Below are 18,783 nucleotides of genomic sequence, written 5' to 3' on the forward strand. Positions count from 1 at the left end.
GATCTTATTATAAAGATTTAATTGTTATAAACACAATAGTGTAATCGGATTATAGATCGGATGAGCAGTTTTAGATAAAATTGTATTTGAAGTATAGGTGGATAGTGCCTATCATATATGGAGTGGTAGCTAGTTTAGACAAACCAGCTACCACTAGCTGTGTAGTTACGTTCTATAATTATATTATAAGTTCCAATTCTTACATTGTAATTTAGGATTAAAAATAATATATTATCTACTTGGAAGAGTAGGAAATAGAGAAATCCGAAAGAAACGTAGAAAAAGTGACTGAAATCAAGTAAAAGCTGTGGGATATATTTTTAGGATTTGTATGTATGCATACTGTCCCACATGTTAGGTTTGGAAGTTTGGGACCACTAGACCACTCAGAGCCATTCCTCGACCTATGCAAACGGATTAGTTCAACAATCTCTGGCTGTTGGAGCTGGCCGTATGCAAGCATGTACAATTTGTTCTAACTGAATGTGACATCATGTCTCACTAAAATTCTCTGCTAACAAATTAGGTTTTTAGTTAATAAGTTCAGCTGCAGGACAATCCGAAGAGAAGTACTTCCTCCGTTTCACAATGTAAGTCATTCTAGCATTTCCTACATTCATATTGATGTTAATGAATCTAGATATATATATTTTGTGAAACGGAGGGAGTAGAATTTATAGGTCGGAGGGCTTTTACATGTTTGCCCTTCTCCAACTAGAGTAGCTATACTTTGTGGTAAAAAATGACTGGAGAGGATACCTGAATAAAAACAAAGCGAAGTTTGAGTGGACATCCTGTTCCTCATATTATGTTTTCACTATATAATTTAATAAAGTAAAGTACGTCTGGGTGAACATCTTTTTCCTACCGGTTTTTATTTTTCACATATATTTCATCCCTTGTTTTAGATCTACTCTGTTTTTAGTTTGTATATCATGCATGTCTCACCGAAATTCTCTGCTAAAAAAATTCTACGCTTAACCTATGTCCATGAGACAAGCCTTTGGAGGTGGAACTCCAACATCCAAATGAAATCAATGATAAGGAATCAAGATAGACGTTTAGATATCATAGACCATTGCATTTAAAAGAACAAGTCTGTAATGGCGGAAACATATATATATGCGAGGCTCACAAGGGTGGACGTAGGTTTGGGCTAAGCTTGAGGACGGCTCACTACAAACTTGGTCAGATTTTAAATAGGACAGTGAAATAAACTCCAATTAAATTTCTTTGAGTCAGGCTTTGGGCCATGGCCCAGGTGGCCTAAGGCCTAGCTAGTTCCACCTTCTTGTCGCACATGACTTATAAAGAGTAAATTTCACAAAACTACATGTATTTTACACAATTTATCAAAAAAAACTACATGTTTAAGAGCTTGTTTCACAAAACTACAGATTTAGTGTTTTCTTGTATCACAAAACTACAGGTATTTTATACAATCTATCACAAAACTAAAGATTTAACAACTTGTTTCACATAACTATATATTTAGTGTATTCGTTTATCATAGAACTACACATTTAGTGTCTTCATTTATCACAAAACTATAGATTTAGTGTCTCCATTATCACAAAACTACAGGTTATAAAAATGCTAAAACCTATAGTTTTGTGATAATGAAAACACTAAACCTGTAGTTTTGTGATAAATAAAGATATTAAATTTATAGTTTTGTGAAACAAGTTCTTAAATTTGTAGTTTTGTGATATATTGTGCAAAATACCTGTAGTTTTGTGATAAACGAAGACACTGAATCTGTAGTTTTGTGAAACATTAAGTTCTTAAATCTGTAATTTTGTGATAGTTCGTGCAAGGTATCTGTAGTTTTATGAAATTTATTCACATAAATTATGGGGCAAATTAAACCCTCAAAGGGTGGAAGCTCTGAAGATACCAAAGTTTTAATGGAAATACACATCGATTCGTATGGTCAACCACATGTTGTATCCACTATGACCCGATTCTTAGAAAAGTACACTGATGTCTCTTAAGTTTGTAACTTTCTATCTCTTCCTTTGGTCTTATAAAATAATCAACCCATGCTCAAACATATACATGATCATTATTACTCCAAAGTTTCATATCTGTGAAATCATGGTAATGATTAGTGATGAACAATTGGCTGAGATGTTGGCTTGTGGGATGGTTGTGAACTGGTGTTTAAATTGGTAAGTGCCAAAGATTTAATGGTCTAGCCAGAGTGAAGCCCGCAGTAAGATTAGGGCCTGGTGGTTAGACCGGCAATTTGGTTGGTCAAACTACCAGGTGACTTAGGTTTTTATGATCGACGTAGAGGTTGGTCCGACAATCTTTCCGAGCGTAGTATGCCTGGTGCATGGTGCATGGGACATCAGACGACTAGTCATGGGGGCACCCGGACTAGTAGACCCCTTATTAAAGTTGGATTTAGAATGGATTTGAGAGTTTTGTTTTGAATTCCGATGTTTATGGTTTCTAATCATTGCATATGAGTTAAATAATTGTGTTTATGATAATTGTAGTCAAGCTGAGAATGAACTTGTGCTAGGAGATAATTTCTTTATTTCTTATGTAGGTGTTGGTTGAAGCCAAATAAGCTTTGCCGGCGACGAGGAATAAACTTTGAAGAAGTTGAGTTCAAAATAGCCAATGAGATTATGGGGAATACTTGGGTTAAAAAAATCATTTAGAGGTGTTGTTTCAATATGGCATACGTGGTGTATTGGTATGGGAGAGGTCAAGTTTGAATTGAACTTATGTTTGAGAAGGATTGAGATATTATTAGGGATACTTGTGTATTTCTAAAGGGATAGGATTCCTATATATAGAAGTAAGACTCTTTGTTCCAGTAATATTCATCATTTTGGAAAATATTGGAAATAAATACGTGGGGTGGAGACAAGAGTACGTAAAAGCCTTTTTGAGAGAATAATATTACGATTTTCGACTTGTTTTTTCAGTTTTCGTTGAAGACCCTTGTCAAACTAACGGACTCTTGTCTCTTTTCTTGGGGGTTAATTTTCATTCTGCATTTCTTTTGAGTAAAATTTCACAAAACTACAGATACTTTAGTCAAATTATCATAAAACTACATATTTAACACTAAATTTATCACATAACTACATATTTAAGGTGTAATATTGCAAGACTACATATTTAGTAACAAAGTTATCACAGAGTTATAGGTTTTATACCAATTTAATAACAACATTTGGACTTCTATAACTTAAACATAATATTAGACCTAAGGATTTAAACACCAAAATATGTAGTTTTGTGATAATTTTATTATTAAGTTTATTGTTTTGTAATACTTAGCCTTAAACATGTAATTTTGTGATAAATTTATTATTAAATCTATAGTTTTATGATACATTACCTTAAATCTGTAGTTTTGCGATAATTTAGCCCTAGTATATGTAATTCTGTGAAATTTACACCCTTTTTTTCTTTTTCAATGTTTGACTTTCGCTACCATTTATCCTCACCTGATAGACTTTGTTTGTTTTTTCATTCCTACAATATGTTTTTTTTTTCTCATTCTTCCTTCTTGCTAATTAGTCCCTTGGACCATCTAGACTGTTGGACTGAAGCTCATATCTCTCTCTATCCTGTTGGTAAAACAAACTATAATGCTTGTTTGTTGAGTTTATATATAATGCAGCTCTTATATGAAGTAAATTAAGACGAAGAAAGATTTATGACAACAATTCAGAGCATGCCATCTCTTTTCCTCTTTGTAAATAAAGTTTTCGCACTGACTCACAAGCCGAGTATTGACGTGGTTAAAAGGAAGAGGGCACCATCTAGCTAAGATGAAAAATGTCCCCAAATAAAACTTTCAGAGGATTATTGACTTATTATGATACCACATAATTAATTATAAGGTGAAACTAATTAATTGAACAAGATAGTTAAGGACGATATATATCATTGACCGACCACATTTTGTTTGACCAAACAATATATAGGAAAAATGAAAGGTAAGAAATTTTGAAAGAAGGCAGTGATTGGTGGAGCGATGCAGAACTCTAAACATGTTTTGGAATCTGATGCTATTTTGGATCCTCCAATTTGCCAAGACAAGCCATCATATTGGTCATTGAAGTACTACTTGTATGCCAAAGTCTGGCTCCTGGCCGTGTTGGGACCTCTACAATAAAGTCTCTTTTTTCCCCCCAAAAAAGGAGAAGTTCTACTTTGGCATAAAGATGGCCAAGCAGAAAGGAGGACCTAGGAAATGAGGAAAATTCTACTCCCTCCGTTTCAAAATGTTTGACACCGTTCGCCTTATTAAAAAAAATTGTGAAATATGTAAAACTATATGTGTACATGAAAGTATATTTAACAATGAATCAAATAATATGAAAAGAATACATAATTACTTAAATTTTTTGAATAAGACGAATGGTTAAACACGTACTAAAAAGTCAACGGTGTCAAACATTTTGAAACAGAGGGAGTATTTGGAACGAATAATAACCATCATATTGCCATTTAGTTACACATCTTTAAAATTGCTTAAAACCGTGACAGCGGGTGCCCTAACCTTGCTGCCAATGACACAGCCTCCAGCCAAGTTGTTTTCAATCATGTATATGATCATAGGGAAAATTTAGAATAGGTGGCCATGATCTTAGCCGTATATTTTGCACCCAATGGGAGTTTACAAGTTTTCATCAAAAGTATAGTTTCCACTACATATCTTCGCTCCTTATATGCACAAATTAACTGCGTCATTTGTATGGTTAGCCACTCCTCCGTGCTGTATTTCCTTGCTCATCTCTTTGCCATCCACTCACCGGATTCCTCCACACAACAGCCAATTGCTTGGATACTGGAGAGGGTAGACCGTTCGGTAATTGAATACCACTCCTAATCATAGGATCGAAACACAAGAACTAAGCCAACCAGAGAGGGTGCATGGTTGGTATACCCAAAAATCCAACTTTTTGCGGAATAAAAGGTTACCCTCAAATTCGACGGATCACGATCTGACCGAAGTAGATGAGGTCTGACCGCCTGTATATCGTTGGTCTGATCGAAGTGGAACGTTCGGTCGAACCGCCAAGATCAGCAGCTGTGTCTGAAGTCGCCTGACACCGTCGCCGGTCTGACCACAGGTATGCCGCCGGTCTGATCGCCGGTATGTCGTCGGTTAGACCGCCGAACCGAGCAAACACAAATCGAAGAACTCTTAAAGTAGATGACAACTTTATTACTTCTCTCTGTGTTACAAAGTGCAACAACATCACTTCTCACGAAAATCTCGACTAAACTCAAAACCCTAACTCAACTATCAACTCAATGCTCTCAAAAGCGATACAGGGAAGCCTCACGCTCCCTCTCTATTTATACATGAGGTAGGCAGCCTAAAGCCACGAACCAAACTCATACTAGAAGTCCTAATCCACCTATGAAACCTTCCCGTACAAGAAATAAACTTTACAAACTCCAATCATACCAAATTTGGACTCCTTCCAAATTCGACTCCGCATCCCATACGCACACAATACCTCCATCGTATGCCATATATAATCTTCACCAACCATGTGCATTGAACTCTAGCCTAAATATCCCGCATGATCTCTGACCACCATGGACGTCGTCTTATCCCCAAGCTGACTCCTGATCCATCACCAGCAATACTCTCTCGAGGCATCAAATCACCTACACATGAATCAAACAAAGAAACCATATTCTGAGACCAAGCTATCTCCAACTTGACTCATTAGTAGCAAACAACAGTATTACATACGCATAGTATCCATCTAGAAGCTATAAATATAAAACAATCACGGATATCCAAATAAACAACTCGAAACCGAAACCGACACAGCGTCGGCCAGTCAGACCGTGGGCTGCGCCGGTCTGACCGCACAATACAAGCCGGTCTGACCGGCAGCACATGCCCGGTCTGACCGGACCACATATCCAGCAGTTCTTGTAGATCACCTGTAAAATCCAATCATTTTCAAAACCACTTCGCAAATAAATTCCAAATATCAAAACCAATAATCTCAGATGCCAATTGTTCATCACATAATAATAATAAAAACACTTTGATTTTACACTAATTAAGCCATTTTGTCTTCTTCATTGAAACTGTTCAAAACCAGTGAAGTTTGGATAAATTTTACCCAACAAATCAAAATTCAGTTTTTTTTTTAATTTGACCAATTAATTTACCTACCCAGCGATTTGTCACCTCAAGCCAGCCAAAACAAATGACCAAAATAAACACGAAATCTGAGTAGTTCTGGTCGGTTTTTATCCCTGTGTGATGGTGACTGGCCGGTATATATTCGGCAAGAGGTTGTTGGGAAATAATGAAACATTGAGGAATATGAGGTTGTGAGGGATATGAAGCCCGTACTGTCAACACTACTACAGAAAGAGCAGGGGGCTGTAACAGGCATAGGGTGGCTAGAGCTGAAGCCTATGCCTAGCCACATAATCCCATTATAATTTTAAAAAATATTACTCCCTTCGTTTCAAGCCCTATGCCTAGCCCCATAATCCCATTATAATTTTAAAAAATATTATTCCCTTCGTTTCATATTATGTCGCTTTGACTTTTTCTAGTTAAACTTATCAAATATATAGAAAAATTTAACAACGTTACTAATATTGAATTTATTTTGATAACATGTTTGTTTTGTGTCGAAAATATTGCTATATATTTTTCTAAATTTAGCTAAACTTTTTGACTAGCAGAAATAGTTAAAGCCACTTCTAATATGAAACGGAAGAGGAAGTATGTAAATTGTGAAAAATATATAAGCTCCCAATATATACGTAAAAGTTTTCTAGCTCTGTCACTGAGAAAGAGAAAGAGTACATTTTCCTAGCAGTACAAAGCTTTAATGAATGCATCAATTAATTAATTTCTGTGGATTTGGTTTTGACACAAGATATATTCCAACTTCAAAATTTTGAAGTCCTACTCCGTATTATATTCTGGGCTTTGCAAACGGCTCGCACACAAATTTGGATTTTAAACAACATCTGCGTTTTCTTGGAACAAATTCTGCATGAAAGTGATCTGGATACAACAGGTCTGTACACGTGTCAGATTTTTTTTTTCACATTTTCTTTGGATTTTTCCTTTTCTTGCATGAAGTCGTGAACCCGAGCAGTTCTTAATTAAACAGATAATTAATCCCCTGTTCTTGTAGAACCTTTTACTAACAGCAAACCGTAAGGACTTCTTGTCAGAGTACAATATATCAGTCGTCGTATCAGATGTGCCAACGATTTACAACCACCAATCATAAACAAACTTCTTATAATATTGCAAACCAAACAATTACTTGCATCTGCTCCCTCCAAATTTATTAATTTTGAACAAACAAACCAACGCCAAATAGAAAAACAAAACAGAGATGGTAGTATTTATTAAGAAATGAATTAACATCAACAAAATAAAAGGGACACAGTACACTAAAAAAAAGGAAATTTGCTCCATCTTGATTTAAAAAAACGAAATGAATTTTTCTCCAGCATATTATTCCAGTGCAGCACAGCGGTAGAATTAATTAATTAACTGTGCACGTCTCGCTATCGATCTCCCTCTTGAATTGATTACTTTGGCGGCTTGGGTGGGCAGTTAACGTTGTTGGGATCATTCGTTTGACACGACGCGCCCTGCTTCATCTCCAGCACCGGCAGCCAGTGCCGCAGCGACGGCGACGACGACAGCAGCACGAGGACCCCGACGCCGCCGCCGGCCGGCGGCGCCACCACCTCGCCGCCGTCACCCTGCAGCAGCGGCCTCGCCGCGGCGGCAACCGGCGGCCAGCTGCGGCTCGAGCCCAGCAGCAGCAACGACAGCATGAGCATCGCCGCCGCCGCCGATCTCGCCATGGATGAGATTATGAGATGTTCTAAGCAAGAATAATATCGATCAAATGGACAATGTAGATGCAGAGATGGATGTGTTGTATGTATATACTTTAGGTTTGGGGCATACATGCGTATATATAGGTGAGCATATATATAGCTAGCAACGTAACTAGACTATTTGGAGTTGCATATAAATTGCATTTTCGCATGCATGGCGTGGACTTGAGCTTTGGTTTTTGGCGAAAGCTCCAAGCAAATGCACGCATGCATGCGTTGATCGATCTGTTGAATGCATGCTATAAGCTGCTGCGGCCGGCCAGCCGCTCTAACGTGTGCGACCGGGCGAAATTCAGCTCAGTTTGGTCGGAATCTTTGAGTTTCGAGAGACTGGATTTTAAGCTCTCCAGGAATGTTCCTTCTATATTTGCATATCGCTCAATTGGTTATGAAAAAAATAAAAATAAAAAAAAATTGTACGCACACATGTAATAAAATTTAATTTCTTAAAAAAACAAATTAAACTACAGCTAGTTAGTGTATACTCGTCCCGTGCTTTTCTCCAATAAGAGTTGGATTAAGATTAAGATTTTTGTGGCACGCTTTTCAAACTGCTAAACAGTGTATTTCGTGCGAAAACTTTCTATATGAAAGTTGCTCTAAAATATCATATTAATCTATTTTTCAAGTTTGTAATAATTAAAACTTAATCAATCATACATTAATACCACCTTGTTTTGTGTAAAAAACTTAATCTTCATCTTCAGAAGAAAAGAACACCACCGTAGCTAAATTTGATTTTTTTTTCATTGCGACATGTGGAAGTTAAATTTTACCTTACATATTTGTGGATTGGTCTATCACATATTAATATATCTTGTTGAATTATTTTTAGATTTTTTTATAACTATTTGAGTAGCATGCGGACAACGAGCGAGAGAGTTTAGTGTAGTTTCCTGAGTTTTGACAGGTTTGTTGCAAATCCGTCGTCGTCGTCCATCGATCGTACATATATTCAATTCGTGTTCGTCCACACGGTTTTCAGGGTCTCTAATTTCAACGGCGACGAAAAATCATAATACAATTAAGTCGTCACAAGAATCGATCGATTGATAGATCTTGCCTAAGTTATAAGTACTTGCGGCTGCAGAATGTATTGTGCGTCGTATACTTCATAGTGGTCTTTTTACCATGGGAAACTGATTTGATCCTTCAGATGTCACTATACTTCATATTATCGATTTTTTTTTCAGATTTTTTAGTTATTTATATTAAATTTAGAAGAAAAAAAGAAGTACATGACAGAATATTCCCTCAAGATTAAAATATACTTATTTTACACCATTATGGAAATATGTTCTACTCCCCCGTTTCAGATCATAAGTCATTTCGACTTTGGTCAAAATCAAACTACTTTAAATTTGACTAATTTAAATTTGACTAAGTTTTTTAAGATAAATATAGCAATATTTATAACAACAAATTAGTTTCATTGAATTGATAATTGAATATATTTTCGTAATATATTGTCTCGGGTTAAAAATATTACTCTTTGATTAAATTTAAAATAGTTTACCTTTGACTAAAGTGAAAACGATTTATAATATAAAACGGAGGGAGAAGTAGATTTTGGCGGTGATCAATAACCTAAACGGTTATTAATTGGAACTGATGATTGATGGGTAGTGGAATACGATTTGAAATTTAACTTAAAAAAAGTGGTGATCAAGTGGATTTATTTGCTTGTGATACTCCTACCTCTTTGCCAGGTTGGAGGGGAAACGAGGTGCGACCATGCCTATTTTGACTACTTGACTTCAATTTCCTACTTTTAGTAGTGTTGATCTTAATTTGGACTTCTCAATAATTTCTTTCTCCTAATCAATCGAAAGTAGTAGGATGACTACACGTCTGTCCTACATTTTGCACGCTACATTCGTTGCCGGCCACTTGCATGGACTTTGACCATCCAAAGCTTGTTACAAGTCTATATATGTCCGGCCTGTGTTTGTTGTCAGGTTCATGACTTCAGTTAGAGCTGATTAGTGGTATGCATTCTCTTATGTCTTATCACTTTTTTAAAAATAAAATATTTATCCTTCGGCTATTCATCCAACATCCATTTTTCTCTTTTGTTGCGTTATTTGTGAAGGATAATATTGAGTGAAAACAAACAACTATATATTGTGCTTTGCTGGCCTAGATGTAAAACGAGAATTAAATTTAGTGTAACCCTATAAAAATAAAAAGAGAATTAGCAGGGCCGGCCTTGGCCCTATACAGCCGAGGCGACCGCCGGGGGCCCATGACGGTGGAGGCCCATAATGGTGGGGGGCCAACACCTAATACTAGTAGTTTAGTACCTCATCCAATGTTGAGATCAATGATTTTTATTCAGAATTAAACGTGTTGCAAGCGAGTTTGTCAGATTTTTCAATGTCCGCGCCTGAGATTCTGAAGTTTGTTATGGATGCAGATTTCTATCCGAATGTTTCAGTTGCCTATCGAATTCTCTTAACTGTACCTGTGACGGTAGCTTTAGCTGAAAGAAGTTTCTCAAAATTAAAGTTGTTTAAGAACTATTTGAGATCAGCTATGTCGTATGAAAGGTTAAATGGCTTGGGTATGTGCTCAATCGAGAAGGATATCCTGAACACTATTGATCTTAATACCGTTCTTAATGATTTTGTATCAAGAAATGCCCGAAAAAGTATCTTTTCATTGGAAGCAATGGATATGATGGGGTTCTATTCTTCATTAAGTTAATGAATAATGATATTAGTTCCAAGTTACAAATATATTGTTATTTTGGTCGACTTTGTTTCTTGATAATTACCAGACATGTTAAATTTAATATATGGATATATTTGTTTTCGTTTTGCAAGTAAAATTAGCGTCTATATATATATCATAAAATTATATATATATATATATATATATATATAGCTGAGAGGGCCCATCACAATGAGTTCGCCTTGTATCCACAAAATCATAGGACCGGCACTGAGAATTATATGAGTTAAACTAACGGCTTGCTTCATATATACCCACATGCGTGCCTAGCCATTGGCCATCGACTAAAGTGTGTTATATATATATATATATATATATATATATATTATATATATATATATATATATATATAGTCAGCAGCGTGTCTAAGATTTTTTTTATGCAGATCGATGATAATTTGATTTGTATTTTTTAATGTATCGTAAATATAGCATGTATACAGTATAAAAATTTATTAAAAATGCAGGATGATATATTAATAGCGTGGTGTTTTCTTCTCTTTATATCTTCACGGTAGTTTTTTCTCTTTTGACCGTACCTGGACCTTGGGTTGGTTTCTATGGATGGACCACCGCACACGGCATACCAGAACCATGCTCTCTGCCAATGTTGGTTATTTTTTTTCGCAGGCGGGTATAGTCATCGAAGCTAAATGGCTGATTGCAAAAATATAAATCGGGTTAAAACTCGTTGTCCGCCTGCGAAAATCTATTTTTGCAGGCGGACCAATTAAGCGGTACGCTTGCAAAAATACCCTTTATTTTTTACAGGCTTTACGTGGTCCGCCTGCAAAAATCGGCATGGATATAAAATGACACAACAACAGCCCAGATTTTTTCTAAGTCCCAGCTCTCCTCTCTCCCTCACCTCTCAGCTCTCCTCTCTCCCTCACTCAGCTCTCCTCTCTCCCTCACCTCACCTCTCCTCTCAGCAACCGGCGGCGTGGGCAGCGGGAACCGGTGATGGCGTGGGGTCGGCGGCGGCGGGGTCGGTGAGGCGCGGGGTCGTCGTCGGCGGCCCCCATCCCCGCACACACGGCGCGCCCCCACCCCCAGCGGCGGCGCACACCCTCCCTCCCAGATCCGGCCGAATGGGGGAAGGGGGAGGAGAGGTGGCGGCGGCGGCGGTTCCTTCCCTCCTAGATCCGGCCGGAGGGAGGGCAATGGCGGCGGTGGCTGTTCCCTCCCTCCCAGATCTGGCCGGAGGGAGGGCGGGGGAGGGCAGTGGCGGCGGCATCGGTTCCCTCCCTTCCAGATCTGGCCGGAGGGAGGCCGGGGGAGGGCGGTGGCGGCACTGGCGGTTCCCTCCCTTCCAGATCCGACCGGAGGGAGGACGGGGGAGGGCGGTGGCGGTAGCGGCGGTTCCCTCCCTCCCAGATTTGGCCGGAGGGAGGGCAGTGGCGGCGGCGCCCCCCACCCCCGGTGGCAGCGATTTTTTTTTTGTTTGCGGCGATGATTTTTGTTGGTGGGTGACTGAGCTTTGCAGTCGTTTGCTTCCAGGAGGACCGTTCCCCTGCCTGGAACCATGGTTTTTGGCCGCCTGAAAAAACTAAAAGTTTTTCTAGAAGTGTCTAGATGCGCCCACATGTATATAAGTAAAATACACCACATTGTTAATCAAGTATTATAATTTGTTATTGGAAAAAGAAGCAACTAAATTAGCAAAACATATTTTAAATTTTAACTAACTTTTTGTTTGATGGTGGAGATACAAAATAGACAAAATAATTAAAGCGAATGTTTACAGTTTTTAAATGCACTGGAAGGCAAATGTATATTATATTTTAGTGTTAACAAGTCAAATTACATTGCTTCCTGGATACTATGTAATAATCAAACATATAGATTGATAGTCCAGTTTTGCAAATGAAAAGGTCCATGTATATTTTACCCGAAAATTAAGCTGTGCATTACATACTACTCCCTCCATTATGCTTCCCCCTCGTCTCCCTCTTTGCCCTTTTCGCCACTGGAGCAAGCCACGCAGCGAGCAAGCAATGTGGCGGCGGGGTTGACCGAGGGCATTCGTATTCTAACGCGGGTGATATGGAGGCACGGGAAGCCGACATGTCTCCAACACCGATCTACTCGATAAGGCGAGGTGATCGGTTGGTGCATTGGAGATAGTGTGGAGATGGGGGTAGCGGTGTCTCCTCCATCGATGCGTGTCTCCTCCATTGTTGGACCATTTGGATGAATGGATCTAGACCACGGAGGTTCGAGCGCCTCATCGATAGCCACCTCCCACCGTCGTTATGCTTGGGAAATCCGTTGATGCTATTCGACACCGAGGAGAAGGTCATTGTAGATTTAGGGCTGGGGCTGGGGCCGTCAACATGGGGAGCACCAACAACAGCATCGGTGATGCCTGTGGGTGCCACGCACCTTCCTGGAAGCTATATCACTGGCACCTCCTCCCTTACCTTGGTACTTTAGAGTGGACTCTCTAGGGAAAAACTAGTTCCGGATATCCGGAATAGAGACGTCAACATCTACGATGTCTTGACCTTCTTGGAGATATTACATTGGAGGTTTGGTGGGAGCGTCCTTGACGTCAGATTGGCTTTGATGGCTATAATGGTAGGAAGATATAGACAAATGACAGATTTACAGCTCAGTTACCCTCCGACCGTTGATTTTCGAGATCCTGTTTTCGGTTAAAGAAAGATAAGAACTACATACAACTTTTAAGCCATGGGAAAAACAATGGTTATGTAGATTTTCACTAACCATAGATGTATGCGTATATCTGTAAGGTGGTATAGCCTGGTATGAGTCTTGTGGAGAAGCAATGGCCGCGGGGCTTATACTTTAACGCTGTAACGCTTGGTTCTCAGATATCGGCTTGAGACATTTTTTCTATCTTTTCTTACCCTGAAAAGGTAAGGTTAATTTATGTCATTAAATCTATAACCATTTTTCGGCTAATCGGCTAATCTAACATCCTTCGCCCCTCCATAGTAGCTAGCTTTCTTATTTTTAATCAAGTTTTGATTTTATAATTTGCAGACGTTCATATAGTAACTTCTGTAATAATTGGTTAGCACTTCTAAAGCAAAGACCGAAATAAATTTTCTTATCCATAAAAACTTAGGGCCTGTTTAAATCTTTTGGTAAAATTTTTACCTTATCACATCGAATATTTGGATACATACATAGAGTATTAAATATAGGCAAAAAAAAGTAATTACACAGATTACGTGTAAATTGCGAGACGAATCTTTTAAGCCTAATTGTTTCATGATCTGACAATACGGTGCTACAGTAAATATTTTCTAATGACGGATTAATTAGGCTTAATAAATTCGTCAGGCATTTTACAGGCGAAATCTGTAATTTATTTTTATTAGTCAACGTTTAATACTTCAACTGTGTATCCGCATATCCGATGTGACATGCCAAAACTTTTCACCCTTGAATCTAAACACAGACTTAAGCTAGTCTCGGTACTTTGCAAAAAGACAGGTGTGTTGGCTACAGTGCACACAGACAGAGCAATCTATTAGCACGTGATTAATTAAGTATTTGATATTTTTTTTAAAAAAAGGATTAATTTGATTTTTTTAAACAACTTTCGTATAGAAACTTTTTTTTAAAAAAACACACCGTCTAGCAGTTTAAAAAACGTACGCATGAAAAACGAGGCACGTGGGTTGGGAAAAGGGGCATTGAACGCACACCCTTATGGTGATTGCGTCGCAGGTCTGCTCATGCCATCCCACCACTTTCTTATTCGTTGTGTCCTTCCCATTAATCCAGGTTTTTTTGTTTTTCTATAGAACCATTGTCGTTAATTGGCCGGGTCAAAGTCACTGTGCATCGGTCGGTGGCAAATTCTGAAATCCCATAATTAAAAACCTGATGCATTTTAAAGTCCCATCTTCCATAAACCATAACAATAAACTACTGTTTGCTAACATCTATGATCGATAAGACAATTGTATAGTACATAGCTTCCATTTATTTAAACCTCTGTCGTCATTCCTTACAATTTGCCACCCCCATTCATGGGGAAATTAAATCAACATGGATATATATTAATAAACTATAAACCAATATGAATTTAATCCAACTACTAATAATCAAGTGGTTAATTGAGTACATAAACCACCATATCCTTATGTACTAGCCATCTATGCGAATGACAGGTGGGCCCCACTTCAATTAACTCCCCGATGGAGGCGGGCAGCCGCCGTTGGAGCTGTTCGTCCCGCACGATGCCCCTGACCCCAACTGCTGCAGGTATACTCGCCGGAGAAGCTGCAGGATCGACTCGCCGGAGACGACGCCGCCGCTGCCGCCGCCCAGCGGCCGAGCCGAGCTCGACGCGACGAGGAGCGCCATGATCGCCGCCAAGATCACCAACACGACAATCCTTGGCTGCCTCATCATCACCATGTGTCCAGCTCAGAATTCAGAAGAGAGTGAACAGTGAGCAGAAATTAGCTAAGCTTCTGAGTTCTGATGCTGCTTCTGAATGCAGAGAGCTCAACTTTGGCAGTGAGATCGATCGATCGAGTTGATGTGATTTCAAGTGCTATAGACACGGTTATATATATAGGGAATGGGATTTGGGTTGGGTTTATGGCTAATTAATTTAAGCTTAGGTAGCTGCTGCTGATGCTTCTTGAATGCGAGCTTGCATAGTGATCGATCGATCGTCATGCATATGTGTTACGTGTGGACCGGGGCCGCAAGTCTGAGAATTTGACGGGAATTCGGAATTCAGCATGCACGCATGGATGTTAATGAGCTAGTTAAGCTAGGCAGCTACGCGGATGCTGCATTGCTAGCTTCCTGCCGCCTGCAGCTGCTACTTGATTCTGTGAAACTAATGGTAGTTTCAGACATACTCCATCCATTCCAAATTGATCTACATATTGTTTTTTTAAGTTATTCCTAAATGATCTACATATTTGTGTTTATTTATTAAGACTATTCGTTATTTATGCATTGGAGTAAATGGATATTGATGCATGCACCCATGCACACAGGTATTTATAACCCATATGCAATATCTTGATTTGCTATTGGCTAGAAAATAGTGGGGATGGTACATGCATCAAGTTTGTTGCTAGAATAAATATAGTATGAGAGAGTTATTAGTTTTTCTTAGTCTTAGTGTACCTATGAAATATGTAGATCAATTTGGAATGGAGGGAGTAATACTTAACTTCAGAGATATACTATGGTCGAATCAGCTAGCTCGTCTATCCTCAACTTAAATTAGCTACTCCATTCATCCAAAAATAAGTTCAGTTATATTGAAGGAATAAATTAGTATAGAAGGAAAATCCAAAATACCTCTCATTGATAAGAAATTAGTAGCTAGTATTGGCAAATGTGTAGGTAAGATATATTGAAGAATAAAACTCTCGATTTGTGGATCGATCGAGGGTATGGTAGAGGATAAAAATAAACTTATTTTGAGACAAATATTCATTAGATACTAGAGAAGTTTCTTATTCTCAGACGTACTCCCTCGCCATTTGAAAATATGGTGTCATTCTAGTTTTATCTAAGTTAAATATTTATAAGTACCTTTGACCTTATATTTTTAAAATACCAACTATCTTAAGATCATAAGATTTATATTTTAATTCATCATAAAAATTATATTTTCAGATTCAATATAAGAAATATTTATATAAAATATAATTTACATGAATTTATAAAAAAATGATGGTCGGAGATAAAAGCGTTTAATATAGGATAAAGCTATAACGATAAATAATTTAAAACGAAAGAATCGCTACTTAACACTTAAAAATGTTAGCTAGTTCCTTGCCGTAGCGAAATATTATTATTATTTTAAGCGAGGACCAACCCCCATTTAATTACATTACTCGAAATGAATTAATATCTACGAGAAACGTGCATATCTTGTATATGTGGACCAGTAGTACACATACATATCCTCCTTCAGATTGTAATGTGGCCAAGTATGATTTCGAGGCTTAAACTAGTTTCCCAAATTAATTAAAGACCATACATACCCAGTGAATTGCATGCAACTGTTGGTGTCCCAACAGCAAATCTAGGGAGACAAATATTCATACGTTATAGGCCAATCGTTCGCTAAAAGAAGTGAGTTAATTAAGTTATCCAGATAAAATATAAAAAGTAGAAGCAGGAAACTTTTTGGAAGTGGACACGCATGTTTGCATATGTTACGTAGGCAGCAACTAATTAACCAGGGCATGCATGCATCTCTTAATATTAGGTTTCCTTTGACTTCAAATTCAACAGGATGTACAACAAGAATATGGATGAATTTCTGGTCAGAGACTAAATATACTGCACCCATATATTAGCATGAGCACATTCACGTTGGAGTTTAGAATTTGGTCTCTTCTCTGTGGATTATTCTCTCTGCCGTACGTGTAAAGATTTTCTCCGGTCTCCGCTCGTAATTGACTTGCTTTAAAGTCTAGCCAAACATGCTCATGACGTTATGTGGTTTAGACCTCTCTTTTGGAACACATATATCTCCCAGGTTTTAATTAGAGGGGTACGTGTTCATGCTTTATTAGAGGTGTTCATGACAGTTACACGTAGCTACTACCTCCGTATCAGGTTACAAGACTTTATAGCATTGTTTATATTTATATAGATATTAATGAATCTATGCACACATATATGTCTGGATTCATTAATATATACATAAATATATGTAATGCTAGAAAGTCTTATAATATAAGACTGGAGAAATAATTATTAGATATCAGTGATGATTTATTGATTGATAAACCAAATGGGAAAGATCGAGACCAACTTTGCGATGGTCTAGTAGTACAGTGGTACCACATATACGTGGGTCTATGTGAGTGGTCAACCATTTGGACAGAATTTTTCGTTTTTCACTGTTGGCCCTCACATCCAGAGACAACACTACTCTTCTATATTTAGGGTGAGTTTGAGGAGAAAGGGATTGAGAATATTGGAAAGATATATAAAACGATGTGAGCAATTAGCGTATGATTAATTACGTATTAACTATTTAAAATTTTAAAAATAGATTAATATGATTTTTTAAAGTAACTTTTCTATAGAAATTTTTTTTTTAAAAAAACGTACTGTTTAGTAGTTTGGGAAGCGTGCACCTGGAATACGATTACGATGTCCTTTCTCACCCTATGTCACCAGAACTAACGCTCCCTTAGTCATCGCCATTCAGTCAGTATTTGTTTGATATGCCAGAAAATTCGAGGAAATACTGAAACAGTATAATGAGAGAAATAATAGTAAATACTCCATCTGTCCCAAATTATAAGACATATATTTTTTTGCACGGTCTTTAATAACATACTTTGATCAGTATTTTATTTTGTTTTATAATCCCAACATATATAAAATTAGCATCATATGAAAGTACTTCAAAATTTGAATCTAGTGATATAACATGCATAATACTTAGTACTTAGTATAGATATAGTTAGTATGACTATTAGTAAAAAAAAAACTACCGAGTTTGAATTTTCTTAAAAAAGGGGCGCCTTATAATTTAGGACGGAGGGAGTACTCCCTTTGTCTAAAAATATAAGACGTATTTTATTTTGTACGACAAAGATTTAACCAATAATTGTTCTATTATGATATATTTTTTACAGGATATTGATGTTATTATATTCATATTCAAAAATACTTATGCTTATACTTTTGTATCGTATAATTGATATCCTATTGTTAGTTAAATTCAAGTCTTGTCATAATGAAACAGAATGGTCATTATATTTTTCGATGAAAAAATTCCCTGTGTACCTATAAAGCTTTCTCTGATATCTTCCATGCCCTTGAAATTTCCATAAAAGTCTCGCATTACAAATTCATAAATATTAAAGTCTCATACAACAAATTTCTATACTCTATAAATTTATATATTTTTTACCATAGGAAAAATAGACTTTTTCGTAAGAATTCAATGTAAACTAATTGTCAACTAACAAAAAGAGTATATATCGAAAGGATCCAAAACTAAAATTCGGGGGTATACAAGGAAATCAGTAAAATTTAGAGAAACAAAAGGGATTAGGGGAATGTTTTAGGTACACAGGGAATTTCCTCTATTTTGATAGAGGGTATATTTGAGAGCAATTTTGAGACATTTTTTAGAATTTCAATATAAATTGCCAAGAAATACCAAGGATATATTATATATAGAGAGAGA

The sequence above is a fragment of the Oryza sativa genome, chromosome 6, assembly GCF_034140825.1.
Source record: "Oryza sativa Japonica Group chromosome 6, ASM3414082v1".
Lineage (NCBI taxonomy): Eukaryota > Viridiplantae > Streptophyta > Magnoliopsida > Poales > Poaceae > Oryza > Oryza sativa.